Below are 8144 nucleotides of genomic sequence, written 5' to 3'. Positions count from 1 at the left end.
AGGAGGCCTACGGAGGATGGAGAATACACTTCAGACAGGAGAGAGAGCGAGGGAGGTTCTTCTCAGACACAAGAGAGGAAGGAGCCCTAAGGGAGCCCGTGCAGTGGCGAAAGGCATTTCATTCCCCCGAAGAAAAGAATGAAGCCGTGTGGAGGGCAAAGGAGTGTTCCAGAAAGCAAGAAAACCTGTCTCTTCCACTAACCAGAGCTTTAACATGGATCCTGGTGGGAGCACTGTGGGTTTCAGGGCTTTGGGGGAACCTGGCCCGGCAGGGAGGTGGCAAGGGGCGGCAGGGAGGGAGTGGGGACAGCAGAGGCGGCGTCACAAGGAGGATAGGGTCTTCCTAGATGGACGTATATCCTGAGAGACATTAGATACCACCAGTGGTCGACTCTTCCCAACGACCCGGTGCACCAGAATGGTGGCTGCCCTGAAATCCTCTCTGACCCAGGGCCCTCACAAAGAGAAAGGGCCACGTACAACAGCCAGGGCATCTGTTGCCATAGCAACTCAAGACATCAGGCACAGGCCCACTGTCATGGCCCCAAGCTTTCTCCTTGGGTATAGCCTCCAGGGGAGTCAAAAAAAAATTAAACTTAATACTCAAAACTGATGAACGAAATTTAAAATTAAGACAGGATCCCTATCGACAGCTTGTCCTTTTACCTCAACTATAGCACCCAACAACACCGCCCTGGCATTTTCTAATAAATGCAGGCTGAGGTGGTGGGGAGCCTTCCACTGTCCGCCCACATCTCGCAGGAGCCACCTACAGGCCCTGGCGCCTGAGGAATGTTATCACTTCTGCTGTGGCCCCCATGGGAACTGTGCTCCTGGCAGAGCAGTGGTGCCACCTAGTGGGAGAATCTGGCATCAAGCGGACAAAAGAGGCTTCCAAGCCCAGTGGATGTTCAGGAGCCTCCGGCTTCAGAGCATGGCCTGGGTACGGGAGGCGATGCTTAGGAACTCACACAGTGGTAGTTGAGATGGGTAGTGTGGAAGACTGTGTGGACAGACAGGTCAGGAGGTAAGGAGGTAAGGGAGTAAGCAGGCAGGGTGTCTCCAAGGTAGAAAAGGCAGGCTCTTGCCCCCTACCTTCCCATCAGTGAAGTGAGAGAGATCATGGAGACCTTGTCTCTAACATCCATAATCTTCATTTCATCTAGATGGGACAAATTTGAGAAAATAAGTCCTGAGAGTCTTTGAAAACATAGGGTATCTGGGTGGGAACTTGAAATGCAGGGATCAGTAAGACAGAAGGTAGGGCACTACTCGAGGTGATAGAGGCAACTTAAAAGTTGCCCTAGAAGCTGGGCCTGGTGTCACAGGCCTATAATTCCAGCTACTGGGGTGGCTGAGGCAAGAGGATGGATGAGTCAAGGCCTGGTATGCTAAAGGGAGTTCAAGGCCAGCCTGGGCAAACTGTCACAATATAAAAGGTAAAACAGAAGGAAGGGATGGAGCTACCTGTAAAGCACCTGTCTAGCACGTGTGAGGCCCCAGGTTTGATCCTCGTGAGTGAAGGCAGGGGCTGCTCCTAGAAACATTGGAATGTCCACTGGTGGCTGGGAAGGTATGAGGAGACAGCCTGAGCAGTGTTAGAATTTCAGCAAATGGAAAGTAACTAAGTTTGTGGAGAAGCAAATTCGGGCACTGCCTTCAGCCACAGGTGGGACCCAGGTTGAGTGTCATTCTGAGAGTACTGGACCAGCAGTAAGAGAGGCCATTGAGTGTTTTGGTAGAACTGTGGCAGGTCATACAGGTTTCATACAGGCCTGAGGAGGCCTCTGTTGATCTACATGGACTCAGCTGTGACATTATTTGCCTTGGACACTGTACATATTTCCCAATTTACTAGGGCTCAGTTTATCCTAGTGGGAAAACAAAAGGCATTAAGTAGAAATCACACTTGGACTTTGAGATTTCGATCCTTTCCTGGGCTGACAACATGACCAATGATCCTTTCCATGCCAAGTGGCAGCAGCAAGCCATAGCTCCCAGTGAGCCACATAGTCGTGAGGGAAATGACTGGCCCTGTGGTGTTCAAGGCAATCAAGCTGGGATATTTGCTAGATTGGGTTATTAAACACATGATCAGCTTCTGCGTTTTCAATTTACAATGGGCGTGAACGGTGTGCTCCTGAACCAAACAGCTGGTGAGCTGTGTGCATCTCAGAGCATGTGATTTTTGTTTTTAATATTTTATTTATTTTGTTTTTTGAGACATGATTTCTTTGTGTAGCTCTGGCTGTCCTGGGACTTGCTCTGTAGCAATCTCAAACTCACAGAGATTTCCCCTGCCTCTGCCTCCCCAAGTGCTGGGATTAAAGGTGTGTGCCACCACCATTTGGCTTTTATTTATTTGTTGACAATTTTATACATGTTTATGATGTATTTTATTTACCAAGCCTGAGGCAGAAGGATGGAGAAGTCAAGGCCGGGCCAGCAACAGTGAGTTCAAGGCCAACCTCGGCAACTCAGTGAGACCTTGTTGCAAAATGATTAAAACAGAGGCTGGGGGTGTAGCTTGTCTCCTTCCCACCTTCGTGCCCTTTCCTTGTCTTTCTTTCTTTTTTCCTTCCTTTATTTATTTATTTATTTATTTATTTATTTATTTATTTATTTTTCTTTTTAACGATTAGTGCTGCCTGGTGGAATACTGATGACCCTGTTGGTTTGAGTAGCTACAGCTGCAGTGAATTCATTAGTACAACAATGCGGTCGTGTTCAGAAGCCAACATTTCACAACACTCCTCTCCATCCTCTAGCTCTTACACTCACGTGCCCTCTTCCATGCTATCCCCTGAGACTCAGGGCACTGGGGTTATTATAGATGCCCCCATTTAGAGCTGAGCACTCAACAGCCATTCATTCTCAGCACTTCGGTCAGTTACGAGTCTCTGCATTAACTGCGACCCATCCCAGCGGAAGTTTCTCTGGCCAAGGCGGAGAATAACACTAATACACATATTTAGAAAGCAGTCTGACACCGTGTCCAATCAGCAAAACACCAGCAGTAGGGTTCCCCCTAGAGTCTATAACCTCCTGAACTATGGGCATTGACCCAGTGTAGAGTGCCAGGCCTCAAATCCAATCAGAAACTGGCTGGTTAGCCCCCATAACCTTCGTGCTGCTTGCACCAGTGGGCACACACCTCTTGCCCAGAAGAACAGTATTACAGTATTCAAGGTTCGATACTGGACAATACTACTAATAACTTTTCTCCCCCCAAGGGCCTATGTAGCATCTTCTGGACTATAGAAGCTATCTAGCAGGGAGGACGTTTTCAGGTCAGGTCCAGCTCGAGTTCTCTATGTCCCACAACCAGAGCTGATTGTGTCTTCAGCAACAGGGTCTTATACAGTCATGGTGGAAACCAAGAGCTTGTGTTGTTTGGGGGATGTCTCTGGCCTTCCTGACCAATAACGCCTAAAGAAGTATGCCACGCTTAGCACAGATTTTAATTTAATAATCCATATTTTCTTGGGAAAGCAGGGTGTTTGTGTTCAAACTTCTTTTGATTGATTGATTGATTGATTGATATTGGTTTTTTTTTTTTTTTGCCACAAAGTAGTGTATTTCCACAAGGGTTTTACACACACCCTTAGCTAGTTTTTGTTTTGTTTCATTTTTAAGTTTTTGTTTCATGTGCACTGGTGTTCACCTACATGTATGTTTGTGTGAGGGTATCAGATCCCTCCAAAAGTGAAGTTACAGACAGTTGTGAGCTGCCATGTGGGTGCTGGGAATTGAACCTGGGTCCTCTGGAAGAGCAGCCAGTGCTCTTAACTGCAGAGCCATCTCTCCATTCCACCCTTAAGTTTTTTATTACCCACACGCATTCCCTCTGTCTCCCAAGTCCATCCTTACTTGAACCTTTCATCCCCGGTATCCCCCTCTCCTACTTTTATATTACAAGAAATCATCGGCTCCTCATTTCACCAGCCTTTAAAACCCAAAGGGTGAGTTCAAGGAAGTCATGAAGCGCAGTAAGAAGCTTGTCGAAATTGCTCTTTTCATGTAGAGTAATGATTCATATTCACACTGTCATTTTAATCTCTAGAGCTAGCTTGGGACGGCTTAAGCCACAGAACCACTATTAATATTTTCTTACAGAGATGTCAAGAGCCACAAAAAAAAAAAAAAAAAAAAACCCTGTGTGCATTTCTTATCTATGTTTCAGACAATGGAGCAAAGGCAGTAGATTACTCAGGATTACGAGCGAAGACAGAACCTGAAGGGAGGAAGGGAGGATGTTAATGCTATGCTCAGCACCAAGCACTCAGGCCTGGGTCAGGGTTTGGAGTCTCAGCTCTGCTGACAGGCTAGAAGAGACCTGCAGGGGCCGAGGTCTCCTGTTGAGAGTACCTATTCCAGTTTCGGGGGGGGGGGGCTGGCACTGCCCTCTGACCCTCCCTACGATGAGAACAACGGAGGTAGGTGGCTGGAAAGCACCCTAACAAAGGCTCCCTCGGATCACAAAGATGAGGTCACAGCCAATGTGCTGATTTTCCCTGAAAGATTAGTCTCTACTCTGTAGTGTCTTGGAGACACGGGGCTGTGCGCTTTTGCTCCTGCTGACCAATGATAATAGCATCAGATCTAATCAGTGTGAACTTACGGACCACATATCGCATGGAAGATCCTGTTAGTTCGGGGATGTTAAACCTGGGGCTGCATGACAAGGCGGCTGAGCTCACCTCTGCTCCCTGTCTATGCTCTTACTTGACTCTCTCCTGTGGGCTTCTGGGCACGGACTGTGATTGACATGTACTTCGCTCCTCATCAGCTCAGAGGAGGGTGAGCATGTGCGAGTCCCAGAAACCACGAGTCACTACCTGTGCGATGAACCCTGGATCCCCAAGGCTGGTGGGCCCTGGGAAAACAGAAAAGGGAGACCTGTATCTTTCTAGCTGAAAATGAGTCGTTGGAAGGCTGAATTGTACCACCGAGAATGTGCCAGGATATCTTAGGTCTTCACACCTGTTGTCCCGGGACAGAGATCTCAGGCCCAGAATAGGTGCAGCTGCTGTACATGCTCATCTCACCCAGGCCAGAGGCTGATCCATGTTTGCAAATGTATGTCTCTCCTCCCATCCACCTGCCCTCCCCTCCCTGAGGGTTTAAGACGTGGCTTCCTCTTCCTCTTCTTTCTCACTTTCAAAGGGATTTCTGCTCCTATTTCCCAGTTCTGGGTAATAGTAGGCACTTGGTAAATGATGAGATGTGTGAAAACACAGACCCGAAACACCTAGTAGCAACGCTTATTGGGCTGGCCCCATCTGGGGTTCTCACGGGGCAGCACCTCACCCCCCCCCCAGGCCTCCTTTCTGATACTTGAGCCTGGCTTCAGGGGCCTGTTGTTTGAGAAGCCAAGAGAATGGAGTTCAGGACTAAGACTGTCTCAAAATTGGTAAAGAGTCGCTTCTGAGTTGTATTCTCTCTTCCTTACTGATGTGGGAGTCGGAAGAGAGAGGCAGGAAATGGGAGTAGAGAGAACAGATCTTCCCGAAGGGCAACATATTCTCCCCACCATTCTCTTTGACTTTCCCTACTAAGAACTGGATCGGCAAGAACATGGTGTATCTGCTGTGTACAAAGCACCTCGAGTGTGGCTAAAGCCTTCCTTTTGGTCTTTGTAGAGCTCTGTCACCTGTCACTTCCCTTAATTATCCACTGCACGAAGGGTTGTTGGGTTTTTTTTTTGGGGGGGGGGTCATTTTTTCTTATCTTTACTTGGGTACTTAGTTTCTGTTTACTGTCCCTGGAGTTCAAGGTTCTGTCTTATTTGTCTTTATACCACAAGGTTATGTGCCATATGCTCGCTGGGAAGCCCTAGGAAATGGTGGTGCTCCATTTTCTTCATGTAAGTTGGATCTTCTCTTAGCAAGTTTGGTGTCAGGATCCTCTGTGGAGGGAGCCCTAGGGTGTCCGGCACTTTCTCACCCAAACCTCCAGCAATCTTCCCCCAAGAGGACCTTGTCTCAGTTGTGAGAACATGCCCTTAAGTGGGGGCTTCTTGTCGTAGATAGCACGACCATCTGGAATAAAAATAGTCAGTGCCATCCTGGGCTTCTGGCCCCGGTGGCCTGCAGCAGAGGACACAAGAGCCTCTGGAATGTCTCAGCATAGCCGGCCGGGGTAACCAGATCTCCGCTCAGATCCAACGAGCGCTCTGGGAGCCTCTCTGGGAGCTGCAGCTGTTTTTAGCAGCGGGATTAGAGGGAAGGGTGCAATAAGCCTTGGTGTTCTGGGAGGCTTGCTCCCCCCATAGTCTGAGGTCCATTTGCTTTATTAAGACTCAGCTGTCGGAGTGACCCAGGCGTGGAGAAATGAAAAGCCACCCTCACCAGCTGCGGGTGGCTGCAAGCGGCCCCATCTCCCCACATAAGGACATGTTACTTCTATTAGAAACTAGTCCCCTGGTTCCTTAAGAGGGGGACATCTGCCGATCATAAATCAAGCTCGTGGCCACTCCAAATAAAGAAGTCTGCCATCCATCCCAGCTGCCAGTCCCTTTACACTTGACATGCCTTTTAAAAATCCTATTCTTGAACAGATAGTTCTTTTATAATTAAAAAAATACAAACGGTAATAAAAATAGAAGAAATCTACCGCTCGGAGATTTGAGACTCAATAAAGAACTCGGCAAGTCAGACGTTTCTGGATCATATGAGGATTACAGGGGGGAAAAATAAATCAATTCTTTACCCAGCTACCAGAAAAAAATAATAGAGAAGTGGGGTTGTTCAAGAAATGGAAAGCAATTAGAAACAGTCCTTAAAATTTAGAGACAATGGGACTCCACCCAAGAAAAAAAGAAGCTGGCGGGGGAGACGCCCCCAGCCTCTTCCTAGTCGTGATCCGGGGTTCATGCAAAAGCAGCAAGTGTCACAAATGGGCTAATGGCCATCATGTTCCAGTGAATGACCCAATGGTCTGTGTGAGAGAGAGTTCAAGGACAGGGTGCAGCGTGCTGCTGAGCTGCAGAATGCTCACCCTGTAGTACCTGGAGTAGTGAACAGAAACAGTATCAGAAAGAAACAAGCCCATTTCTGGTTTCATCAGCCCCCTCCTCCTTGGGTTGGTCCCCCTGAGGATATGGCTGCTGCTCCTCTAGGCAGGCTCTGCAGGGAAAAAGTGGCCTTGGAATCTAAAGACAGCCTCAGCTCTGCCATTTTGAACCTGGTCACCATGTGCCTTCTCTTCTTGTGAAGTAAGCAAGTATAGCAAGGCCCATCTCGTCACCAGTGCCTCTTTACAGGATGATGTGAGAAAGTGCCTGCGTACACACTGTAAGAGTTCAGTAATAGTGGCTGACTTCATCCTGGTCTCCCTTGCCAGAGCGAGCTGCCCCTCTCAGGCTTGTGTGGCATGGCTGCTCCTCATTTGGAAGGAGACTTCTGGTCTCTTTTTCTCTCTCTTCACTAACAGGGCTGACGTCATCTATAACTGAGGGCATCCCTTGCTTTGTGGAATAAGGAAACTGAAAAAAATTCACGATAATTGTAACTCTCGGAAAAATGTTTTTTTCCCTACCTATATCCTTCACAAAATCACTGCCTAGCACCAGGTTGGCTTCCAGAAACAAAAATGTGCTTTTGTGTGAAATGCCACATTTCACTGGTGAGTGGGCAAGACAGATCCCACAGCCTCAGAGACGATCAGGGGTGTGTGTGTGTGTGTGTGTGTGTGTGTGTGTGTGTGTGTGTGTGTCTCCATCCTGCATCTGACACATCAGGAGCTTCTTTGGTGAATCTGTCAGTTCTGTCAGCTCGTTGACTTCACGCAAACCTTGCTCACATTCCCTTCCTTTCTCATCTATAAATGTCATAGCATGGACTTGTAAAAAGCAAGGACTGGTTCCGAAACAGGATCACAGTGGCAGACTCTCCCCTAAGGAGAAAAGGGAATAGTTACTATCAAGGGTGTGTCTCTATGTTTTAACACACTCTCATACAAATCCAGTTGTAACAACTTCTTGGACCAGCAAGATGATTCAGTAGGTAAAGGCACTTGCCGCCAAGCTTGGTGGCCTGAGTTCAGTCCCCAAGGCCCACACAGTGGAGAAGAACTGACTCCCACAAGTTGTCTTCTGACCTCCACACACGTTTTAGTACACATAGACACATGCATCTGTGTGT

Source organism: Peromyscus eremicus, chromosome 8a (assembly GCF_949786415.1).
Source record: "Peromyscus eremicus chromosome 8a, PerEre_H2_v1, whole genome shotgun sequence".
Lineage (NCBI taxonomy): Eukaryota > Metazoa > Chordata > Mammalia > Rodentia > Cricetidae > Peromyscus > Peromyscus eremicus.
The sequence above is the reverse complement of the archived record's forward strand: the minus strand, read 5'-3'. Positions refer to the sequence as shown.